The sequence below is a fragment of the Camponotus vicinus genome, unplaced genomic scaffold, assembly GCF_025532165.1.
Source record: "Camponotus vicinus isolate PSW18456_S1 unplaced genomic scaffold, iyCamVici1.0 SCAF_1, whole genome shotgun sequence".
In the NCBI taxonomy this organism is placed as follows: domain Eukaryota; kingdom Metazoa; phylum Arthropoda; class Insecta; order Hymenoptera; family Formicidae; genus Camponotus; species Camponotus vicinus.
Genome location: NW_028141945.1, coordinates 37,447,079 through 37,474,964, shown reverse-complemented (window position 1 = coordinate 37,474,964; position 27,886 = coordinate 37,447,079). Strand labels below are relative to the sequence as shown.

Below are 27,886 nucleotides of genomic sequence, written 5' to 3'. Positions count from 1 at the left end.
GAATTGAACTTGAATTTAAAAAAAAAAATATAAATAAGATCCGAATAAGATCCAGAGATTAATAATTGGATTATAAATAAGATCTGAATACGAGCCAGAGACGCCTGTTTTCAAGATGCTGTATGTGCATCTCGTTTATTTTTACCGTTCAGACGTAAATACTGTTGTATTATTCTCAAGCGTATACTCGTTCCTGTGTGCGAAGCAAAGACCGGTCATTTCGCCGTCTTGAGAATAGTAAAAGCGAGCATTACGTACGAATACATGGTAATTTACAGCTGGCGCGTACGAGACGCGGATAGTACGTAAACAGCAGGTTTCTTTGTGCCGCGCACTCCCATCTCAGGCATTTCTTCTCGCTGCCTCCGCTCTTACGCCCTTTTCCAATTTTCGCACAATCAGCGAGGACCGTTTCTTTCCTATTTCCGCTCCTCCTTCTTCAGTGTTCTCTCTTTATGCTACAAAACACAATATTTAATATTTTGAAGTTAATTTTATAAAGAAAAATAATAAATTTTATATTTTCTATAATTTTATAATTTATAAAAAAATTTATTTTATAAGATATAATAATTTTAATATATTTCTATATAATTAAATAAAAATACTAAATTATATTTTCCATGAAACATAATTTTATAATTTGTAAAAAAATATATAATTTTATAAGATATAATAATTTTAATATATTTTTATATAATTATTTTTCTTTATTTTACTTTTATTTTGACGTTTCTCTTTCGTGAAAGGAATTTCTTCCCTGTGGACTTTCTCGAGCGTCTGTACCGAGGAAAAGTGGACCGCGTAGCTCAGAAGTCATCACGCACGGTCATCCTCGACGCACACACACGCGTGTACGCACATCGTCCCTGTCTCTCTCTCTCTTTCTTCCTCTCTTTCTTAGTCGTTATTATTACTCCAACAGTAATCCGCTTCGAATCCCGACCTAAACCATTGATTTGCTCTTGTTGCGCTACTGTATTCATTTGTGTCTCTCATTCTTCATCTCTTGTTCCTTCCCAACTCGACTTGGAGAGTCCATTATGTGCCATGTGATTTTTTCCCGCTTTACAATTTACTCGCTCGAGTTCTGATTAATCTATGCATGGAATTATCTCAATATTAAATATTTTTTCCAATTTTATGCAAATTTTTTGACATTGTTAGACTGCAATATTCAATGAAATATATATACATTGGATATAATTTAGAAAGAAGCATTAATGCATGCTTTTAAATAATACAATAGAAGTTAATAATAAGTCCTCATCGTAATTTATTTCGCCTGTGGCCGAAACAAATCATAAGAGGTCACGATCTCTCTTGACGCATGTATCGAAACCCCCTGTTGCATAATCATCATCTATGAATAGTTTCTAAATAGACTTGCGCTTATACATGCGGATGCGATAAAATTGTGTCCGACGAATTGATAAGCAGATTAAAAACTTGACGAATTACTTGTTATCCAGTCTTGCTTTATTCGGATTAAAGAAATATAAGTTAAAATAAAAAATAAAATCAGATTAAAATTACAAAATAATTTAACATCGGAAGAGTGTAATTTAAGCCAAGAGACATCAGATTTTCAAGAAAATTACAAATCTTTTTGCGCATCTCATTTTTCCCGATCGACTTCAAGCAACGGTGATCAGCATGCTTGAACCCTTTCGTTGAGCCTCGGTGATGGCTTATCAGTTCATATCTTGTACAAACACGTTTCACCTGGTCTCGGACAGTCACGGCCCACGCCATTTTCTACCGGCGCTGCCCACGTTGTTTCGTAACAACGTTTCACGAGACCACTTTATCTCTTACGCTTCGTCTTTCATCTCTTGCCCCCCTCCGTCGATAGATTGGCCCGATGCTTCTGTACGCTGGTAACCAGAAGCCAATACCGGTGTAATTCAGCGAGGGCAACTTTTTACGCCATACATGAAAAGAAAAAGAATCGGTATAAACTTCACTTCTGCCGTTATGTTTATATCGAGCAATTTATCTTAGTACATTATAATCCACAGAACATTCTATCTCTCAATCTTTTCACGAAATATTAAAACATATGATCGACTCTTTTTTTATTTCATACTTCTTTTCATGGAACACTGATCTCGTTGAATTGCACAATGCAAGTATCGCTTTAGAGAGAAAGATAATTGCTGATTACAAACGTTTTCAATAAGGATTTTCTCTAATTAAAATTTCAAATCGAGCAGGAAGATAGCGAACATGTAATTTTCGATGTTGCGATATTTTTTAATTATTATGATAAGTATCTTTTGTATCACATGGAATAATTAAAATACAGCATTTTTGACTGATTATCTTTAATTTTTTCAATATATTTGATTCGTATAAAATCCATCGAGTTTCTAAAATTCGCGTAAAAAAAATGCCAGAGAAGAAACTTTTTTAAATTCAGTTTTTTTTTACATTCTTTCATTTCTAATATATTTACCCAGCTGATCGCGCACAATAAGATTATATATAATAATCATGATTTGTACGATACAAAATAATTGTACCAATAATTTTATCAGTGCCAAATGAACGTTTCACGTGCTAAACGTGGCGTTTTAGCCACTTTCGCGACACCACCAAGACCGCGTTAATCCTTTGGCTGTGGCAGATTTCTAAAGATCGTCTTCCATCAAGAGTCCCCGAGATAAGGCGATCGAGTTACTTTGTATGTGGAATTTCGCGCGTAGACCGGGCCGCGTCGTAATCCGGGCTTACGGATCCGCGAGATGCCTGGGCGTGCTTTAATGTGATTTAAACCCACCGCCATACCGGCTACCGTATTACGATTGCGTCTCTCGGACTTCTGTCGTCGGCGCTTTCTCTGTCGTGGGGCCATCCGCGGGCGGCATCAGTCCTTGAGGAGAGATCGCGGGGACGGGGGAGAGAGAAAGAGAGAAAAATAAAGAGAGAGAGAGAGAGAGGGAAGAGAGGGAGATACCTATACGCGTGCGTGTACACGCAAGAAAGTGGCGTAAAATACGCAGGCGAGGCACGAGTTTTTGCCGGCCAATCGTCTTTGAATTTTAAACGTTACCCGCTCCGCGAAACCGACGAGAGCACCGTTGAAATTGCAACGCGAGAATCAGGCCGCGATTAAATATTAATATTGCATTATTTATACAGATTAAAATAATATTCTTTTACGTCAAAAAAATTCATTAAAAATGTTAACTAGCTAACGATCTAATAAGAGACCTTTGGCAATTAAATATACAAATTTATATATTTTTTCTAGGATATTTAGAGGAATGATTACGTTATTTCCTAACGTTTGCCGAAAAATTAAATGGCAGTTTCATTTATTATTCACTTATAATCGTATAAAATGTTAAATTGAAGCCTTTCCTTGAAGCCTTAAAATAAAAAAAAAGATATATATATATATTATATATGTTATATATATATGTTATATATATTATATGTATGTATGTGCGTCGGCATTTCCTTCGAAACGAGACGAGAGGAAGCCTCGCAATTGCGACGACAGTCGGCATTGTTCACCTCGTTTCTGGTCCTTCGTCCTCCGCTCATTGTGCATCCCTCCCCTCTCCTGATCGCTTTGACGAAGCCGCCTCGGTACAAGAAAGCCGGCACGGGGCAACGTACACATCAGGTACCTCACTGCGAAAGCCCGCAAAAGTGACAAGGCCCCGGCAATTATAACGGATGGCGCAAAAAAATGGCGCCGCGGTACGGAAGGTCGGTTGGCCGGAGTCGGCTACCGTTTCTCTTCCCCTTTCGCCAGCAACCTTTAAGCATGTATATCAGGGAGCCCCCTGATGATTAATCGCGAGTATCACGGCGAATCTCGATCGTCGACTCCAAGTCGCTCGAATTGGTTCGACGACGATACCCGATATGAAATCGTTATATATACATATTGTTATTATTGATAAATAAATGTGTCAAGTGCAGATATTTGATAGAAATGCAAATCAAAATAAAGAGATGACTAATAAGTTTAATATTAATATCATAGAGTTTAATATATAATTTATTTTATTAAAATTTATTTTAAAACACAAAAAATTCCGATTTTTTTCTAGATAATAAATAAAATCTCGTTCCCTCAGAAATGACAAATGATATCTTGTGCAATAAATTGCGCAATTCTGAAGGCAAAAATGTATGATTAATTTAGATTTTTCGAAAAGATCCTTCGTCATCTGTACCTGCGAATATGCGAGATGTAATCGTAAATCGAAACCAGATTCGATCGTTCGTTAAATCATGCTTATCGTTAAATCATGAACACGAATTAATTATACACGGTAAAATTATTCGAAATTCAAGTCTGCAATCAGCGCAAACACAGCACCGGTCAGTTGTAAAGTCTTCAATTACAAAATTGCTAATTAATCATTTATTTGACTTGATTTTTGGCTTTCATGAAATATTGTAGACGCTATAAATTATCATAGACGAAGGGAAATGCGACACATATAGAGAATAATAATTTAATCTCGACACGTAGTTAAATTTCATATGGCAAAAAATAAAGAAAAATCTAAAAGAAAATAATTTAAATATTATACTAATGCAGGCATATAGTATTGTTGATTTTGTTTTCTTCACATTTAAAAAAAATTATATATAATCCTTTTTATTAATAAATCGCTCTTATTAACACGATATATTTTCCGAATATAAAAGTATTAAGACATCTATAAGAAAAAGAAAAGTTAAAAGTATTTAATAAACACAATTAAATATCTTTAAAAATTACGATAAAGAAATAATGATTTCTATATTAAAATCCGTTTCATAATTTGAGTAATATATGCCATCTAGTGATCCTAAAGATGATACTGATTGAGAGCAGGAGTTCGATTGATAACCGTAGAAGCTCGATAGATAAATTTTGAAACATATTTTTTAATTTATACGACGAAATCTTATTTACAGATTCTTTAATTACACAAATATTAATGATCGCAACTTAATAATTAAAATGTGATTTCTATGGATTATAAAATGTATATTTTATATTTATATATTTTCACATTAAATTATACATATAATGAAAACTGTATTCATTTGTACCAGAGAGAAGACTGAGAGGTGTCATGGCCTGCTTTTAGGTGATCCCTGAAAGCGATACTCCCTCTATGGACATTGAAAACGTAGACATGAATTACAAAGCCAATGTCCATGAATGCTCTCAGAGGGTAATATATAATGTGCACAATTTCTGGTTTTGTTCCGTACTATGTGCACGAAATGCCGGTAGCACCAGTGCTGTATAACAAGACCTAAAAAAAAAACCTTATGAAAGGAAAAAAATACGCCAAGTACATAAAAAAAATAAAAAAATCTAAAAGAGTGATAAAAATAAAATATTTAAAAACCGATATGAGATCAATACTATTAGCCAAGTACAATAAATTATCTGATATTAATTCGTAATCGATACTAAATGAGTTAAGATTACTTTAATTCCTAAAGCATTTTCTATATGATGTATACAATTTAAAAAAGTTTTACACAAATTCTAAATCGCATAAATGACTTTCAGGTCGATGTAAGATATGAAAATTTGGCGTGCCCCGTATTTAAATCATATAGTTTAAAACAGGAAAAAGCTAGATTTTTGATGGGCCCAATGTAAAATTTAAAATTACACTACGGACCGCGTACGCGCGTAGCTAAATTTCGAACTTATATATCTTATCTCTTCTGTATTACCTGGAAATCATCACATAGAGATTAGGCAAAGAAATCTCTTTTTTTATGAGTTTTTTTATTTTCTCTGCAAGTAAAGTTTAATTGTTGTAAGTCGGATTGAAAAGCTTCGCAGGTCGTTTCTGACCCACAGGCTGCCTGTTGCACATTCATAGTCTAAAGCTTATTTTATAAAAATGTAAATTGTACTTACTAAATGAAAGGATTAACAAATATATATTGTATATATGTATATTGTATAATCAAATTTTTTATTTTATTTAAGATATGTAAACGACGGAGCGGGAGGGAGGGGGGGGCACGCCAAGTTTTCATATCTTACTTCGACCTGAAGGTCATTTATGCGATTTAGAATTTGTGTAAAACTTTTTTAAATTATATACATCATATAAAAAATGCTTTAGGAATTAAAGTAATCTTAACTCATTTAGTATCGATTACGAATTAATATCACATAATTTATTGTACTTGGCTAATAGTATTGATCTCATATCGGTTTTTAAATATTTTATTTTTATCACTCTTTTAGATTTTTTGATTTTTTTTTATGTACTTGGCGTATTTTTTTCCCTTTATAAGGTTTTTTTTTAGGGGATCTCACTGCTTTTTGTAAAAAATATTACTTCTACAGAAAATATATGGTAGATTTTTATATACTTGATTTTTTTTATATACTTGACGTATTTTATTTTACCGTTATAAGGTTGTTTCTAAAGGGATATCACCACCTTTTTGTAAAAATTTATATTATTTCTGCAAAAAATATATACGCATTTTAAAAAATCTTTACTAAGGGTAAGTCGCGTATTTTTACAAAGTTTCATTTTCTAGATATTAGAGTTCACTCCCAAGGAGTGGTTTTTGAATATTGTTATAATACGATAAATTAGTCTCCTTAGAAATCTTATCTAACGGCACAGTTTTTATATTTTTGTGATATCGTTTTCGAGATAGATTAGATTTTATCCCAAGAGGTTTTTGAAAATTGTTATGCGATAAATTAATCTCTCACACGTATACACACACATATACACATATCACACGTATGCACACACATGTACATAAATGGTTTTGTTTCTTAAAGCATTTTTGCATACTAAAGCGAATAATCATATATGCGCGGTATGAACGCAGCTTGAGGGACAAAATCGTTTTGAATGTGTGCGTGCGAAGATACGTTCATGAGTCTGAACCTTATGAAGGAAAATGAAAAATGTCACAATTCCGACATGCGATTATCATTTCTCGGGATTGACTGCACCGATTTTATTCAAACTGGTCACAATCGAAAGCTTGTATTCACATTATATAAGAAAAATGCCGTTAGATTTTTAATTACGGCTTTAGTTTCTGAAATATTTCAATCGAAAGTTTATGTGACGTCATTTAACGTAAAATTCCGGATAAGCTACTTGGTAGCGCCGCGTCGAGAACAGTGACTCTCAATGCTCGGATCCAATTTTTTATCAGTTTTTTATGTACTCGGCGTCGCGACGCTACCGCGTCGCTTGATAATATAAAATTTACTAAAAATTTTTACATAGTCCAGACGAGACTGATCAGCGAAGATTAATTACGCGACGTTTATTATAATAGATATGCAATAATAGAATTTAATAAGTTTTATATAACGTAAATAATCGTGATTAAAAGAGTCATTAATAAAATTATTGATCGTTTCTTCGATTGTAAAAGAAAGTATTTGCATTACTGAGCGCATTTTGTATAGATTATCAAAGGAAATATTCAAAATGAAAAGATAGAATAAACTTCGAAATCAACAATTAAATTACTAAATAAATCGCGATTTAAAATTCGCGAGAAAACGCGACGAATAAATAAATCGACAATAATCGGAATATTCGATTGCGAGATACGCATAATTTTTATAATATGATAATCGAAACTATCAATAGACACGCGTGCGATATAATTATTATCACACAAATGATGACAGACGAAGATATTTTGGCAAACATTTGTGATCCGTATTGTTTATGAACATAAAATTCACTGTTCGATTTATTTGCGATTAATACGCGACTTTATATGAATTTCACGATTGAGAATAAAATACATATCCTATTTCGCGCATGATTAGCTGAATAAGATGAAATGAGCTCTATAAGCTTTAAAATATAATTAAAAATCGCGTTGTGGCTACGTATAATAGAAAATAACGGAACAAATTATTTTCAAAGTCCCTCTAATAATCGATGTAATTGTAGAGTTTAATAAGATTTAAATAATGTAAAGAATCACGTTTAAAACAGTCATTAATAAAGTTATCGATCGTTTCTTAAATTATAGAAAAAAATATTTGCACCACCAGCATTTTACACGAACTATTACAAACAATATTCAAAGACGTGGAAAGATAAACAAAGCTTCAATGTATAAGTCAACGATTAAATTATAAGATAAATCGCGATTTAAAATTCCCGAAAAAACGCGACGAATAAATAAATCGATAATATTCGGAATATTCGATTGTGATATGTATACCTTTTATAATATAATAATCGTAGCGCCTCAATAGACATTATAATCGCGCGCGATATAATTATCACATAAATGCAAAGATATTTTGACAGACAATTTGATGTCTGTAATATTTACGAATACAGTACTCACTGTCCAAGTCAATTGCGAATCTTTATAAGATAAATCGCGACTCGAATTCACGAGAAAACGCGACGAATAAATAAGTCCATAATATGCGGAATATTTGATCGCGATACGTATAATTTGTATAATATAATAATCGAAGTTCTCAATAGACATGTGCACGATATAATTATTATCACGTAAATATAAAAAATCGAAAATATTTCGACAAACATTTGAGGTCTGTAATGTTTGTGAATATGCAATTCACTGATCGATTTACTTGCGAATTTTTATAAGATAAATCGCGACGAATAAATAAATCGATAGTATTCAAAATATTCAATTGCAGATACGCGAGTGACATACCGGTAATCCGATAAAAAGAGGAGCGATCTTAAAAATGGAGAACGATTAACATCTTGTTTCTACATCAGATTTCGCAAGATCAATCTGCGAAGAAAAGTTAAGTGATCCATTGAACATCGGGAACTTCACTGTAGGAGGGAACGAATCCTGGATCTTCCGGACTATTCCGATAGCAATGATTTCAGTAATAAATCAACGACAATTATCCCTCATCATTATCTTCAATTCACGAAATTGATATATGCACATCAGAAAACATGTTCTTCCATCATTAAGAAATATATTCCTTTATTGAAAATTAAATGGATATAACGACCTTTTTTATTGAAATGTGATTACGAACGATTATATTTATAAATAATAAAATACATGCATTATTGGAGTTTGTGTTAAATGTGCGAACACATATAATTTGGGGTACCGTTCGCGCGCGCGAGACGAATCGAACCCGATATCAGCAAAATTTAAAAAATTTCAATTCGAACAGTATGCAAAATAAAATAAATCAAATAATTTTAAACAATTAATTTTGGATTAATTCTCTAGATTCTTATTTTTATAACGTTTAAATTAATAATTTTCTTTTAATCAATATCTTACTGATATAGGGATACCCATTCGATTTGTCTCGAAATTTTTAAGTATTCGCACATTTTATGTAACATTCATGTATAATTTCGCTTATATATAATATATAACATTATTAAAAATTATAAAAATATTTTGGATACGTGAATTTGTGCATGTATTTTATTATACATATATATAAAATGGTATATACCTAAAAACTAATATTTCAAAATGGCGATGGATGTCCAATACCTGCAAATAGTTTCTTAAAAGAAACTAAAAATTAATGTTAATATCCCCAGCACCTAGAAATAATTTTTCAAACGAGACAAATTATATTAATTAAAAATATATTCGTTCGTAATCATTTTTATCAAAAAATTTATACAAATTAATTACAATATGAAATTACTTGAAAAATTAAAATTTGTACACAACGCTATATCCATATTTAATCTACTATTAAATCTTTCTAGCATTACATATATAGACAATAATAATACCAGTCCTAATAATGATAGAACATTTTTAACGAAGAAAAGAAAACATACATTTCTCTCATCTAAATATGTAGTATTTAAATTAATTCGACGTTAAAGAAGCGTATCGTCGTTGAATTACTACCGAAATCATTGCTTTCGGAAATTGCCAGGAATACCTGGGATTAGTTCCTTCAATCTTACAATAAAAATTCCCAATTTTCAACAGGGCACCGAACTAGACGTCGCGAATGGATCTCACAAGAACCGGTGAGAAATAATTCTCCATGATGAAAATCGTTTCGATTCCTCGGCGGTACGAGCCACGCAACTTTCATTAACGTTTATTTAACGGAAGGAACAATAATAACTCTTTTATTAAAACGACAATCTCGTCTAAGAACGCGAAAAGAACGTGGGAAAAACACGGTGATTTCGCAACCATAAATTATTAATTTATATATGAATATTTTCCGATACAAAATTCGTAAATACAAATATAACTGAAAAAACAAATTATTAAATTCATAATAATTAACTCGCGATTCTATAATATCGAAGGTGATCGTTAAATTTTTAAAGTTAATATTTAATCGTTGATTTATCACATCGAATCTTCACTCTCTTATTCGACATTTCTTTATATTTAATTAGCTATATTTAGAAATATTATCTGACGAGAGAGACAGCGATAAAATTTTTTTGTTAAAATGATAATCTTATATAAGGACGCGAAGAGAACGCGGAAAGAACACGGTATTTTCGCAATCATAATTTAATAATTTAATTTAAGAATATTCAGTTTCGCGCGATATGGAATTCATAAATAAATAAAGCTAATCAAAGCATATCATTAAATTTATAATAATTAACTCGCGATTCTGTAACGAAGGCGTCCGTCAAATTTTATAATGCTTATATTTAATCATTAATTTAGCATCGAATTTTTACATTTTATATAAAAATTTTCCGAATTTATTAATGACTTTTTGACATGAAAATACAAACAGTTACTCTTTTATGAATATTCCAAAAATATATACTTCAGAAACAAATACTTTAATTTAACGAATTACTATTATGTTAATTACTATTATGTAATCATTATACGTATACTTTCGATAATTTTTCGTGTAATTTACATAAGAATTTACAATCGTAAATACAATTTCATATAATATAATTATAGTCATAATTGTATTGTATTTTACAATTAAAATATAAATGTTAGATTATAATTAAAATACAATTATAACTATTTATAATTTACAATTTACAATTTACAAATTTATGATGCTATCAATATCAAATAATAATGTTCCATTTATTCAAATATTTAATAACATCGATATAATAATTTGATATTGATAGCATTAAACATTTGGATTTAATATTATATTTGATTTAATACACATATATTTTTAAGTTTTAAAATAAAATATAACATGTTAAGATTTCTTAAACGTTAATAATTATGCAATTTCTTTAATATTTCTGAAGATAATTTTGATAATTTAAATTTCACTTTTAAAACATTGTTAATTTCAAAACATGTTATATTTATTTTTACAACGTTTTTAAAAATAAATTCAATTTAATGAAAATAATTTTAATTTACCCCTAGGATTATTGGAATATTAAAAGAAAGAATGAATCTTACTTAATAGCCCTAAAAACCCTATTATTAAAGGATTCTAATAATTTTAATAGCTCTAACAATCCTACTATTACAGAATTCTAATGATCTTAAGAGCCCTAACAATCCTAATATTAATAGAAGAATTTTAATGATTTTACTTAATAGCCTTAACAACCCTACTTCCTGATTAATTAAAATTATTCGAGATTTGAGGAACCTATCTCTAATCATCACCTCACCTAATCATGTATATATTTTAGTCACGTGCCCTAACCGCGTGCCCTAACCGCGTACCCTAACCGGTATCCTAACCATACTCTTCAGGCCAGTTGAACCTACCTTTCGTTGATCCTGGCCACTTTCTTTCTCGATCTCTAATCAGAGATCGAAGTAGGAGATAATTACTCCTTCTTTTGCCGGATAATTACCGGCAAAAGAGCGTGAAATATTTACGCTCATTTAGTAACGATCGTTCGATTTCACGATCGTTCGTTAAATATTGAATATAACTTTATTTTAACTGAAATAAAGCCAAATTACTACAAATTTTTATAAATTATATTTTATAATAAAATATAAAATTAATGTGTGTATTTATCATGTTACAAATTATTTAATTAATTAATCATTTGGCTTTATATTAAGTTAAAGTAAAGTTTAAAAACAATATCTACAAACAAATTCTACGATGGATGAGCTATGAGCAATTAGAAGATAAGTGCGTATTATAAGAATAAATTAGCATCAAAAATTGATAAAATTGATAATTGTTAATGCGTGTCCATTATTTAATAAATTAGACAAAATCTTTACAAGAAAATCTTTTCTTGATCTTTTCATGATCTTTTCTTTTTTTAATTAATATTTCAATATATTTTTGCAATAGATGCAAAGCATAAGTTCGAAAGAACTTATTAAAATTATTTAATTTAATTTAATTAATTTAATTTAATTATTTAATTTAATTTATTTAATTTAATCCATCCTAGCTTATCCATTTTAAGGCAACGGATTTATCTACAATCTACAATCTACATCTACATCTACATCTGCAATCTCTATGAATCCGTTACCTTAAAGTTAAATAAAAGTTTTTTTCACTCACCGGCACTGATGCGCAACAGCGGAGTTGTTGTTATCGAAGCTAGTTGTCTGTAACATACAAATATAAAATTCATTTATAATAATGCTCACAAAATCCAATTAATATTTAAAAAAATTTTTATCGCGCGGAATTTTATATCCGATGTGTAAAATAATAAGCAGATAAACACGTATGGAAAAATTTTATAAATTTTTGAAACTGTTTTTTAAATAGAATATTTTATATGACTTTTATAGAAATCTTTCTCTTTAATACATTTAAATAATAAGATCGAATTATTGTTCGTTTATAACAAGTTAACGATTTATAACAATTAATATATAAATAATAATATTCACCATCAGGTTGATCCGCCGGTGCAGGATGCCTCTCCTAGGCCTGCTCCTCCTCTCAGATCATCAGGGTTGTTGCATCGATCTATAACATACAAAAAAAGATTCCAATGTAGCAGCGCTCAAAATAATTAATATTTCAAAAATTATTGTACATTGAATTTTATATTCGATGCATATAATAATAGCAAATTAATAAAATAATTCTATAAATTTTAAAAATCATTACTAATAATTCTCTTATAACTTTATAAAAGCTTACACCTTTACAAGATTATAGCTTTAATTTAAAAATTTTTTTCTTTAATTCTCTCTTACTTAAATATAAATAAAAAAATATAAATAAAAACATCAAATTAATTGTTGCGATTAATTGTTTAATTTAAATTATAATAAATATATTTAATATTTAATATATAATTACAAATAAATAAATTGCTTACCAGAAGGTTGCTCTGCCGGAGCCTGATGCCTCTCCTAGGCCTCCTCCTCCTCTCAGTCTTAGACGCGCGATACTTAACGGCACTCCCGCACTCACGAGCGATATTTTTATATCGCTATTTCCATTATTTTACGCGCGATACTTAACGGTTTCCGCACTTTCGATGCGATTAAAAATTTTTTATTTAATCGCGCGATGTATATACTTAATATGTACATACTTTGAACGGCACTCCCGGTTTCGGTACGAGCGAAAATCCCATTTCACTTACGAGAATCAGCTTCGAGCCAACAGGTCGGGAATGCAACGATACAACGAGCAAGGATTAAGTCCAAACCGGAAAGAAGACGAAACGATTGACGGAAATAGAGGAAAATGAAGTTCACCAACTCTTTTTCGCGCATAATTATTCTATCTCGTATCGAACCTGGACCCGCTAAGCACGATTTCAGGTGCTCCGCCCGGACATATTATGCCTCCCGCGGTTGCTATATGCTACACCAGGCTAGTAGACGGCAAAAGAAGAGGATACCCACATTTTTTAAATGCTAACATTCAGCAATTTAGAAAATGGGGAGGCAACCCCTTTTACCGAGCGAAAATCGTGCCTAGGGGAATCCACTCGACTCCTCGACAGGGTTAACACACGCAGTGCGTGTGGCTGTAGACGAGCAAAGAGAAGGGACCCATTGACGACCATTCCGAGCAATCGATCGAGTTCTAACTAATTCGGGCCGAATCACTTGACGAAGCACGAAGCACGAAGCGCGAGTGTACGTTGCATAGCAACATGTGCAAACTCGAAACATCCCAGTTAGTTGGCATCGGAAGTAGAGACTCGTGATAATAAATGAAATTGGGATTTTATATGAAAAAGTCCAAAAGTTCCGCGAAAACGCGACGACGCGACAATACTACAACGCGAAAACGGTAACAAAGCGCTTGCCGTCCGCGGCACGTTGACGGCACTGACGACGCGAAAGGGTACTTAGCTTCCCATTCAGGCACCTTAAGATTTATCATAAATAGAAAAATTTAAGATAAACCTCAAGGCACCATCCAAGTACTAAGCCCTCCCACCGCGACAAGGTGTACCCTATGGGAGGGTTATATTATATATAATTTTATATATAATATAATATATAATTTATTTTGTAATATACTATATAAATTTTAATTCGCAAATGTAAACGATAAATAAAAATATAAAAGATAAGAGAAAATCTATTATATAAAGCAATGTTCAAAATAATTGATTTTAAAACTAATTATTGCGCGAAATTAATTTTTACATTTTTACTTTTAAATAGATATATTTTAATGTTATAAATTGCGTAATTACAAAATAATTTATATTTCTTAAATATAAACTTTTAAAAATATGATAAATAAAAAAATTCTATTTTTTTATATATAAAGTATTTAAATAAATATATTAATATGAAATATTTTGTAAAATATAAGAGGTGTCTGAAAATATTAATTAATAAACATTTCATAAATGTTTTAATTATTTCAAAATAAAATGGAATATTTTTTATAAGTATATGTATTATATATGTTACACAATTTAAAATCACTATTGTATCACAATCAAAGAAATAAAACGAAACGAGAAATAAGTATATTTTGAATATTGTTACGTCCGCGGCGGCGACTTCGAGATATCGAAGCGCGTTCAACACAATGGGGCACTCGCGGACCGCGTAAGATAAGACACTCTTAACGGAAATTAAGAACTTTAATTAGAAACACAGAATACACAAACAACAAACAATAACAGGAGAAATCTCGCGATAACGATCCGTAATGTAAAACGCGTCCGGATAGCTTGACAGCTATTCCTCGACTCAGCTGACCATCGTTGTTACACAACAATATATACTATTGATAAATAATTTATATATTGTTGCGTTCGCGGAACGATATATATCGAACGCGACAATCGAATGTATCGCGCGCGACACAATCGATTGGCACACGCTGACGTTCGCGCAGTAAATAATAACGCGGTTTAAGGTATAAGAACTTTAATAAACCACGAGTAACATACAAGAATGCAGAATAATCGTAAAACGGATCACAGATAGACGCGCGTCCGCATAGCTTGACAGCTGGGCTCAGACTCTCTGACAGTCGTTGTTTATAACAACATCTTGACAACGCGCGGAAATGATCTTCTTCCGTCGACGTACTTCCCGCCGAAAGAATTCAACAGGTGGCGAATACATTCAGGGGGATGGGACGCGGGGACGTAACAATATAATAAATAATGTATGTGATAAATAATTAAAATATTAATGACTTACATCATATCTTATTGATCCATCCATTTCCAAGACCTCCTTTTTTTCTTTTGTTTTCTTCATTTTTTCCTCGTGGCACTCCAATCTTCGTTGCACTCATTTGAATTCTTCGTTACACTTACACTCATTCACGAAAAGTTCCTCGTTGCACTTGCAATTGTGTTCAGAGAAAGAATTTGATAATATATGAAACGTCTCACATCACTACTTCACTGCTCAAGAGCCACTGATCGAATGATCGTAAGTCAGAAACATTACTGCGGTACTGTTTATATCGCCAAGGTTGACTATGTAAAGAAAGAATTTGATAATATGTGAAACGTCTCTCACGTCACTACTTAAAGTCACTGAGCGAATGATAATAAAGCCGTGTAACATATTAACAATAGCGCGATACTGTTTATCAAGGTCGAACACGGTGTTATTGATAATTCTCTCGTTGCCGAAATATTTTCTGTAATATAAATATTCGTGCGCGGAATATTAAATTATAGAAGCATTTTATTTATTGATTAAGATTAATTAATTATTTATTAAACTATTCATCATGAAGTCTTTCGTTATACTAATTATTTGCATCTATAATTCGATTGTTTTACTTCGTGTTCTTTCACAACCCCCCCTCCCAAATTATATTTAGATTGTCAAGTAAAATGATAAAGTAACACAAATGGAATATATTTGTGACTCTAAGGCTCAGTTCCACAACTTATTTTAACCGAAGTTTAGCTCGTTAAAGGAGGATTTACGTTGCGTCCCAAACCCATTGTATCCAATCGGACGTCATATATCGGACATTGAACGCAATATAAATTCTCCTTTAACGAGTTAAACTTCGGTTAAAGTAAGTTGTGGAACTGGGCTTAAGTATTAAAATAATAATTATTGTCCGTAAAGATTGCAAACATCGATGTGATTATTTAATATGTTGGATTCCTATCACATTAAATCGATTGTTTAACAAATTATTACACATGTTCCACCATATGATTTTTAAATAATTTATATTTTCGCATACTTTACACCTATTGCTTGGTCCATAAAGCCTTTTACTATTTTTCGATAATAATTTTGGTATCTCTCTTAGTCTGACTCTTCCCCTTCGACCTGTCCGGCATGGGTGTCCCTGCCGGTAACGACGGCCAGTATTCATAATTCACTCTTATATTTAAGATCGTCTTAAGTAAGTTGGAAAATATTATATAACTATTTATTATATAACTTATTATATAACTTATTTTACTAACTAAACGGAATCTTAAGAAGCAATCTAAGATACTTAAGATTATTTTAAATATAAGAATAGTCTATATGAATATCGGCGTGTGTTACCGCCGGCATAGCTCTTAGGTTCATTAGAGTACTCAAACCTCCTCACCTGGCAAATGCCTTCGTTAAGGTAGATATATCGAGGAGGAAAAATTTTTTTTATTTTTATTCAATGCAGGGTTTAATAAAAAAGTTAATGTAAAATATAATTTGAAATTTAATACAAAATAATTTATTACATGGAATAATTTATTACACGAAAATGTCCAAAATATACGTATAATATAAAATTTACTAAAAATTTTTACATAATCCAGACGAGAATGATTAGCGATGATTAATTACGCGACATTTATTATTAATAATAGATATGCAATAATAGAATTTAATGTAACGTAATTATATATAACGTAAATAATCGTGATCAAAAGAATCATTAATAAAATTATTGATCATTTCTACGATTGTAGAAGAAAGTATTTGCATTACTGGCGCATTTTGCGCGGACTTATTAAAGACAATATTCAAAGACATGGAAAGAGAGACAAAGCTTCGATGTATAAGTCGAGGATTAAATTATAAGATCGCGATTTAAAATTCCCGAGAAAACTCGACAATTAAATAAATCGATAATATTCGGAATATCCGATTGCGATATGTGTAATTTTTATAATATAATAATCGAAGCTTCAATAGACGTTATAATCGCGCGCGATATAATTATTATCACATAAATGTAAAGATATTTCGACAGACAATTTGATGTCTGTAATATTTACGAATATAGTACTCACTGTCATTTACGAATCTTTACAAGATAAATGGCGATTCGAATTCACGAGAAAATGCGACGAATAAATAAATCGATAATATGCGGAATATTTGATCGCGATACGTATAATTTTTATAATATAATAATCGAAGCTCTCAATAGACACTAACGCGATATAATTATTGTCACGTAAATATAGAAAATCGAAGATGTTTCGACAAACATTTGTCTGTAATGTTTGCGAATATACAATTCACCGACCGGTGTATTTGCGAATTTTTATAAGATAAATCGCGATTTAAAATTTCCGATAAAACACGACGAATAAATAAATAAATAATACTCAAAATATTCAAATGCAGATACGCGAGTGACATACCGGTAATATCCGATAAAAAGAGGAGCGATCTTAAAAATGGAGAACGATTAACATCTTGTTTCTACATCAGATTTCGCAAGATCAATCTGCGAAGAAAAGTTAAGTGATCCATTGAACGTCGGGAACTTCACTGTAGGAGGGAACGAATCCCAGATCTTCCGGACTATTCCCAATAGCAATGATTTCAGTAATAAATCAACGACAATTATCCCTCGTCATTATGTTTAATTCACGAAATTGATATGCACGTCAGAAAACATGTTCTTCCATTACTAAAAAATATATTTCTTCATTGAAAATTAAATGGATATAACGATTTTTTTTTATAGAAATGTGATTACGAACGATTATATTTATAAATAATAAAATACATGCATCATTGGAGTTTGTGTTAAATGTGCGAACACATAATTTGAGGTACCATTTGCGCGCGCGAGACGAATCGAACCCGATAACAGCAAGATTTAAAAAATTTCAATTCGAATAGTGTGCAAAATAAAATAAATGAAATAATTTTAAATATATAATTAATTCTAGATTAATTCTCTAGATTCTTATTTTTATAACGTTTAAATTAATCATTTTTTTTCTTTTAATCAATATCTTACTGATATAGGGGTACCCATTCGATTCGTCTCTAAATTTTTAAGTATTTGCACATTTTATGTAACATTCATATATAATTTCGCGTATATATAATATATCATATTAATAAAAATTATAAAAATATTTTGGATACGTTAATTTGTGCATGTATTTAATTATACATATATATAAAATGGTATATACCTAAAAACTAATATTCTAAAATGGCGATATCCAATATCTGCAAATAGTTTCTTAAAAGAAACTAAAAACTAATATTAATATCCCCAGTACCTAGAAATAATTTTTCAAATGAGATAATTAATTAATAATTAATGAAATATATTCGTTCGTAATCATTTTTATCCAAAAAGTTAATAAAATTACAATATGAAATTACTTAAAAAATAAAAATTTATACACAACGCTATATCCATATTTTATCTATTATTAAATCTCTCTGGCATTAAATAATAATAATACCAATCCTAATAATGACAGAACATTTTTAACGAAGAAAAGAATAGATGCATTTCTCTCACTTCTAAATATATATTATTTAAATTAATTCGACTTTAAAGAAGCGTATGACGTTCGTCGTTGAATGACTACCGAAATCATTGCTGTCGGAAATTGCCAGGAAAACCTGGGATTAGTTCCATTCTTACAATAAAAATCCCCAATTTTCAATAGAACACCGAACTAGACGTCGCGAATGGATCTTACAAGAACCAATGAGAAATAATTCTCCATGATCAAAATCGTTTCGACTCCTCGGCGGTACGAGCCACGCGACTTTCATTAACGTTTATCTAACAATAGGAACAACGATAACTTTTTTATTAAAATGATAATCTCGTATAAGAACTCGAAAAGAACGCGGGAAAAACACGGTGATTTGGCAACCGTAATTTATTAATTTATTTATGAATATTTTCCGATACGAAATTCGTAAATATACAAATATATTCGAAGAAACAAATGATTAAATTGATAATAATTAACTCGCGATTCTATAATATCGAAGGTGAGCGTTTAATTTTATAAAGCTAATATTTAATCGTTGACTTAACACATCGAATCTTCACACTCTTATTCCATATTTTTTTTATATTTAATTAGCGCAATATTCAGGAATATTATTTCACGAGAGGGATAGCGATAAGATTCTTTATTAAAATGGCAATTTCGTTTAAGAATAGGGAAAGAATGCGGAAATAAATATGATATGTTTCCGTAATTTATTAATTTTACGAATATTTATTTCGGATACGAAATTCGTAAATACATAAATCGAATTGAAAGTAAATCATTAAATCCGTATAATAATTGACTCGCAATTTCAAAACATCGAAGGCGATCGTTAAATTTTGTGAAGCTAATACTTAATCGCTAACTTAACATCGACTCTTTATACTCTTATTCGAAATTTTTTTACTTTTATTTAGCAATATTTAAGAATATTATTTGAGAGGGACGACAATAAGATCCTTTATTAAAACGGGAATCTCGTCTAATCGAACGCGAAAAGAACGCGGAAAAAGCACGGTATTTTCGTAATCATAATTTATTTCATGAATATTCAGTTCCGCGCAATATGGAATTTATAAATAGATTTCGAATTTATTAATGACTCTTTGATATGAAAATACAAACAATCACTCTTTTATGAATATTTCAAAAATATATACTATAGACTCAAATATGTTAATTTAATGAATTATTATTATATGATCATTATACGTAGACTTTGGATAATTTTTCGTGTAATTTGCATAAGAATGTATTCATGATATTTCTTAAACACTAATAATTATGTACAATTTTCTTAATATTCCTGAAAAAAATAATTTTAATAATTTAGATTTTATTTTTAAAGCATTTTTAAAAATAAATTCAATTTCGTTTTTTAAACTGAAATAAAGCCAAATTACAATTTTCTATATATTGTACTAGAGTGCTAACACGGCCATATTTCATATGGTAAAATATAAAACAAGAGCAACCGTTTATAATTGGGCAGAATTTATGCCGGGTATCACAGAATTTAAGATAACACTGTCACTCTCGAAAGATGCAATTGTAATTTATATAATTATTGCTTGTATATTTATTTTAATACTATATTTTAATATTTTATAACTGCTTATATTTATTTTTATCTCGTTGCAGTTTATATTTATTTTAATAAATGCCGACAAAATGAAATGACACAATATGTATATATTAATCTAATCTGTATATGTATCCTGCCCAATTGTAAATGGTTATCCTGACTTTAGCTGTTAGCAGCCTAGTATAATATATAAAATTTTTATAATATAAAAATTTTTTGTGCAGATTATCAATAAAAATTGATTGATATTATAATAATATATATATAATTAATAAATTTTTATAGTAATGCATAATTTATAATAAAATATAAAATTAATATGTGTATAATACTTAACATATTACAAGTTATTTCATTAATTAATCATTTGGCTTTACATTAAGTTTAAAAACAATATCTACAATAAATTCTATAATGGATGAGCTATAAGAAATTAGAATAAGATAAGTGAATAAGATAAATACGCGTTATAAGAATAAATTAGCATCAGATGTAATTGATAAAATTTTTAATATTCTTTTCAATAAATTAGATAAAATTTATACAAAAATGATCTTTTCTCGATCTTCTTTCTTTATAATTAAAATACTGCAATATATTTTCGCGATGGATGCAATACATTTCGAACGAATTTATTAAAAGTTATTTAATCTATCCTAGCTCATCCATTTTAAGGCAACGGATTTATCTACAATCTCTACCGTTACCTTAAAATTAAATAAAAGTTTTTGTCACTCACCGTGGCATTGATGTGCAGCAGCGGAGTTGTCGTTATCGAAACTACGTTGTCGTTAAAACTACTTCTGCAATATACAAAAATAAAATTCATTTATAACAAAGCTCAAAATACAATCAATATTTCAAAAAATTATTATTGTGCGGAATTTCATATCCGGTGTGTAAAATAATAAGCAGATATAAACACGTATGGGAAGCTTTTATAAATTTTGAAATTATTTTTTAAATAGAAATTTTTATATTTATAAAAATCTTTTTTTGTAATTTTCTCTTTAATTCCTTTAAATTATAAGAACGAGTTATTATGCGTATGATTTATAACAATTGATATACAAATAATAAATATTCACCATCAGGTTGCTTCGCCGATGCAAGATGCTTCGCCGATGCAAGATGCCTCTCTCAGGCCTCCTCCTCTCACAATAGTTTGTTGGTCTGTAACATATAAAGAAGATTTAAATTGTAATCACGGTCAAAAAATTATTATTATATGCATTTAATTTTATATCCGACGCACATAAATAATAAGCAAATAAACAAGTTTATAAATTTTGAAAAAAATTCTACTAATAAGTAATAATTTAAGAATTTTATTAAAAGCTATTCGAACGTAGAAACTTTTAAATTACAGTTTTTATGTAAAAATTTCTCTCTTTTTCTCTTGTTTAAGTCATGTAAATAAAAAATCAAATTACACAATTAATTACTTAATTTAAATCACGCATATGCAATTAATAAATAATAATATATAAGCAATAATTTATTTACCATAGAGTTGCTTCACAAGTGCCTGAGGCCTCCTCCTCCTCTCATGTTCTTGACGCGCGATACTTTGAACGGCACTCCCGCACTCACGAGCGATATTTTTATATCGCTATTTTCGCTATTTTACGCGCGATACTTAACGATTTCCGCACTATTTCGATGCGATTAAAAATTTTTTATTTAATCGCGCGATGTATATACTTAATATGTATATACTTTGAACGGCACTCCCGGTTTCGGTACGAGCGAAAATCCCATTTCACTTACGAAAATCAGCTTCGAGTCAACAGGTCGGGAATGCAACAATACAACGAGCAAGGATTAAATCCAAACCGGAAAGAAGACGAAATGATTGACGGAAATAGAGGAAAATGAAGTTCACCAGCTCTTTTTCGCGTATAATTATCCTATCTCGTATCGAACCTAGACCCGCTAAGCACGATTTCAGGTGCTCCGCCCGGACATATTATGCCTCCCGCGGTTGCTATATGCTACACCAGGCTAGTAGACGGCAAAAGAAGAGGATACCCACATTTTTTAAATGCTTACATTCAGCAATTTAGAAAATGGGGAGGCAACCCCTTTTGCCGAGCGAAAATCGTGCCTAGGGGAATCCACTCGACTCCTCGACAGGGTTAACACACGCAGTGCGTGTGGCTGTAGACGAGCAAAGAGAGGGGACCCATTGACGACCATTCCGAGCAATCGATCGAGTTCTAACTAATTCGGGCCGAATCACTTGACGAAGCATGAAGCATGAAGCGCGAGTGTACGTTGCATAGCAACGTGTGCAAACTCGAAACATCCCAATTAGTTGGCATCGGAAGTAGAGACTCGTGACAATAAATGAAATTGGGATTTTATATGAAAAAGTTCAAAAGTTCCGCGAAAACGCGACGACGCGAGAATACTACAACGCGCAAACGCGGTAACAAAGCGCTTGCCGTCCGCGGCACGTTGACGGCACCGATGACGCGAAAGGGTACTTAGCTTCCCATTCAGGCACCTTAAGATTTATCATAAATAGAAAAATTTAAGATAAACCTCAAGGCACCATCCAAGTACTAAGCCCTCCCACCGCGACAAGGTGTACCCTATGGGAGGGTTATATAATTTTATAATAATATATAATATATAATTTTATATATAATATAATATATAATTTATTTTGTAATATACTATATAAATTTTAATTCGCAAATATAAACGATAAATAAAAATATAAAAGATAAGAGAAAATCTATTATATAAAGCAATGTTCAAAATAATTGATTTTAAAACTAATTATTGCACGAAATTAATTTTTACATTTTTACTTTTAAATAGATATATTTTAATGTTATAAATTGCGTAATTACAAAATAATTTATATTTCTTAAATATAAACTTTTAAAAATATGATAAATAAAAAAATTCTATTTTTTTATATATGAAGTATTTAAATAAATATATTAATATGAAATATTTTGTAAAATATAAGAAGCATCTGAAAATGTTAATTAATAAACATTTTATAAATGTTTTAATTATTTCAAAATAAAATGGAATATTTTTTATAAGTATATGTATTATATATGTTACACAATTTAAAATCACTATTGTATCACAATCAAAGAAATAAAACTAAACGAGAAATATGTATATTTTGAATATTGTTACGTCCGCGGCGGCGACTTCGAGATATCGAAGCGCGTTCAACATAATGGGGCACTCGCGGACCGCGTAAGATAAGACACTCTTAACGGAAATTAAGAACTTTAATTAGAAACACAGAATACACAAACAACAAATAATAACAGGGGAAATCTCGCAATAACGATCCGTAATGTAAAACGCGTCCGGATAGCTTGACAGCTATTCTTCGACTCAGCTGACCATCGTTGTTATACAACAATATATACTATAGATAAATAATTTATATATTGTTGCGTTCGCGGAACGATATATATCGAACGCGACAATCGAATGTATCGCGCGCGACACAATCGATTGGCACACGCTGACGTTCGCGCAGTAAATAATAACGCGGTTTAAGGTATAAGAACTTTAATAAACCACGAGTAACATACAATTCAGAATAATCGTAAAACGGATCACAGATAGACGCGCGTCCGCACAGCTTGACAGCTGGGCTCAGACTTTCTGACAATCGTTGTTTATAACAACATCTTGACAACGCGCGGAAATGATCTTCTTCTATCGACGTACTTCCCGCCGAAAGAATTCAACAGGTGGTGAATACATTCAGGGGGATGGGACGCGGGGACGTAACAATATAATAAATAATGTATGTGATAAATAATTAAAATATTAATGACTTACATCATATCTTATTGATCCATCCATTTCCAAGACTTCCTTTTTTTCTTTTGTTTTCTTCACTTTTTCCTCGTGGCACTCCAATCCTCGTTGCACTCATTTGAATTCTTCGTTGCACTTACACTTATTCACGAAAAGTTCCTCATTGCACTTGCAATTGTGTTTAGAGAAAAAATTTGATAATATATGGAACGTCTCACATCACTACTTCACTGCTCAAGAGCCACTGAGCGAATGATCGTAAGTCAGAAACATTACTGCGGTACTGTTTATATCGCCAAGGTTGACTATGTAAAGAAAGAACTTGGTAATATGTGAAACGTCTCTCACGTCACTACTCAAGCTCGCTGTGCGAATGATAATAAAGCCGTGTAACGTATTAACAATAGCGCGATACTGTTTATCAAGGTCGAACGGTGTTATTGATAATTCTCTCGTTGCCGAAATATTTTCTGTAATATAAAATATTTGCGCGAGGAATATTAAATTATAGAAGTATTTTAATTTATTGATTAAGATTAATTGATTATTTATTAAACTATTCATCACTCATGAAGTCTTTCGTTATGCTAATTATTTCCATCTATAATTCGATTGTTTTACTTCGTGTTCTCTCACAATCCAAATTATATTGAGATTGTCAAGTAGAATAATAAAATAACACGGATGGAATATATTTGTGACTCTAAGTATTAAAATAATAATTATTGTCCGTAAAGATTGCAAACATCGATGTAATTATTTAATATGTTGGATTCCTATCACATTAAATCGATTCTTGATCAAATTGTATATTGTTTAATTAACCAGGATTGAGAAAATTTAAAGCATTGGTCGAAATATATTTAATTCTAATATTGTTAAAGAAATATTATAAGCATATAATAAGCATCGATGATCAAAAGATCATAATATATTTAATTCTCTTTTCCCCTCTCATGTATCTCCTGTTTCAATTTTTATTCGCAGTAATGAATGATTACGATTCGATAAATATTTATCGTTGCGATACAATCGTTTCATGTCGTTTATCAAAAGTTAATTAATTTTTAATTATTAATATTTATAGCAAATTATGTTTCGATACTAATCGTAATCGTGTTTAGTACAAAAATTACAATATACGAAGCGTTTCTCATCACTACTTTATTACTCGAGAGTCACCGTGCGAATGATGACAAAGCCGTGATGTAGCGCACTACTGTTTATATTTTATATTGCCAAAGTCGAACACCGTGTTATTGATAATTCGTTGCCGAAATATTTTATACATTATAAAATACACATTAACGCTATATTAAATAACAGAAGTATTTTAATTTATAAATTAATCAATCGATTATTTATTAAACGATTAATTATCATATATGATAATTGATCTATAAATTAAAATACTTCTGTTATTTAATATTTAGCGTTAATGTATATTTTATAATGTATAAAATATTTCGGCAACGAATTATCAATAACACGGTGTTCGACTTTGGCAATATAAAATATAAACACTAGCGCGCTACATTACGGCTTTGTCATCATTCGCACGGTGACTCTCGAGTAATAAAGTAGCGATGAGAAACGCTTCGTATATTGTAATTTTTGTACTAAACACGATTACGATTAGTATCGAAACATAATTTGCTATAAATGTTAATAATTAAAAACTAATTAACTTTTGATAAACAACATGAAACGATTGTATCGCAACGATAAATATTTATCGAATCGTAATCATTCATTACTGAGAATAAAAATTGAAACAGGGGATACATGAGAGGGGAAAAGAGAATTAAATATATTATGATCTTTTGATCATCGATGCTTATTATATGCTTATAATATTTCTTTAATAATATTAGAATTAAATATATTTCGACCAATGCTTTAAATTTTCTCAATCCTGGTTAATTAAACAATATACAATTTAATCAAGAATTGATTTAATGTGATAGGAATTCAACATATTAAATAATCACATCGATGTTTGCAATCTTTACGGACAATAATTATTATTTTAATACTTAGAGTCACAAATATATTCCATCCGTGTTATTTTATTATTCTACTTGACAATCTCAATATAATTTGGATTGTGAGAGAACACGAAGTAAAACAATCGAATTATAGATAGAAATAATTAGCATAACGAAAGACTTCATGAGTGATGAATAGTTTAATAAATAATCAATTAATCTTAATCAATAAATTAAAATACTTCTATAATTTAATATTCCTCGCGCAAATATTTTATATTACAGAAAATATTTCGGCAACGAGAGAATTATCAATAACACCGTTCGACCTTGATAAACAGTATCGCGCTATTGTTAACACGTTACACAGCTTTATTATCATTCGCACAGCGAGCTTGAGTAGTGACGTGAGAGACGTTTCACATATTATCAAATTCTTTCTTTACATAGTCAACCTTGGCGATATAAACAGTACCATAGTAATGTTTCTGACTTACGATCATTCGATCAGTGGCTCTTGAGCAGTGAAGTAGTGATGTGAGACGTTTCATATATTATCAAATTCTTTCTCTGAACACAATTGCAAGTGCAACGAGGAACTTTTCGTGAATGAGTGTAAGTGCAACGAGGAATTCAAATGAATACAAGGAGGATTAAAGTGCCACGAGGAAAAAGCGAAGAAAGCAAAAGAAAGAAGGAGGTTTTGGAAATGGATGGACCAATAAGAGATATGATGTAAGTCATTAATATAAATTATTTATCACATTCATTATTTATTATATTGTTGCGTCCTCGCGTCCCATACCGCTGAATGTATTCGTCACTCGTTGAATTCTTTCGAAGAAGATCGTTTCCGCGCGCGTTGTCAAGATGTTGTTATAAACAACGACTGTCAGAGAATCTGAGTCAGCTGTCAAGCTGTGCTGACGCGCGTCTATTTGTGATCCGTTTTACGATTATTCTGAATTCTTGTATGTTACTCGCGGTTTATTAAAATTCTTGTGCACCTTAAATCGCGTTATTAGTTACGAATGCACGAGCGTCAGCGTATGCCGATTGTGTCGCGCGCGTTCGATATATATCGTTCCGTGGACGCAACAATATATAAATTATTTATCATTAGTATATATTCAAAATATACATATTTCACGTTTTGTTTTATCTCTTTGATAGTGATTTAATAGTGATTTTAAATTGTAACATATATAATACATATACTTATAAAAAATATTCCATTTTATTTTAAAATGATTAAAACATTTATAAAATTTTTTATTAATATTTTCAGATACTTCTTATGTTTTATAAAATATATCATATTAATATATTTATTTAAATAGTTTACATATAAAAAAATAGAATTTTTTTTATCGTATTACTAAAAGTTTATCTAAGAAATATAAATTATTTTGTAATTACGC

The 27,886-nt window shown here is 30.6% G+C and overlaps 1 long non-coding RNA gene across 1 annotated transcript; it reads right to left on the bottom strand.

Moving 5' to 3' along the window:
- Nucleotides 1-109: 109 nt before the first annotated feature.
- On the bottom strand, nucleotides 110-2,794 carry LOC145976876 (uncharacterized). Its single transcript, XR_014440338.1, has 3 exons — nucleotides 2,459-2,794; nucleotides 720-1,920; nucleotides 110-458 (listed from the first exon to the last, which is right to left on the bottom strand). It is a non-coding gene; the product is annotated as an uncharacterized LOC145976876 (long non-coding RNA).
- Nucleotides 2,795-27,886: the final 25,092 nt, after the last annotated feature.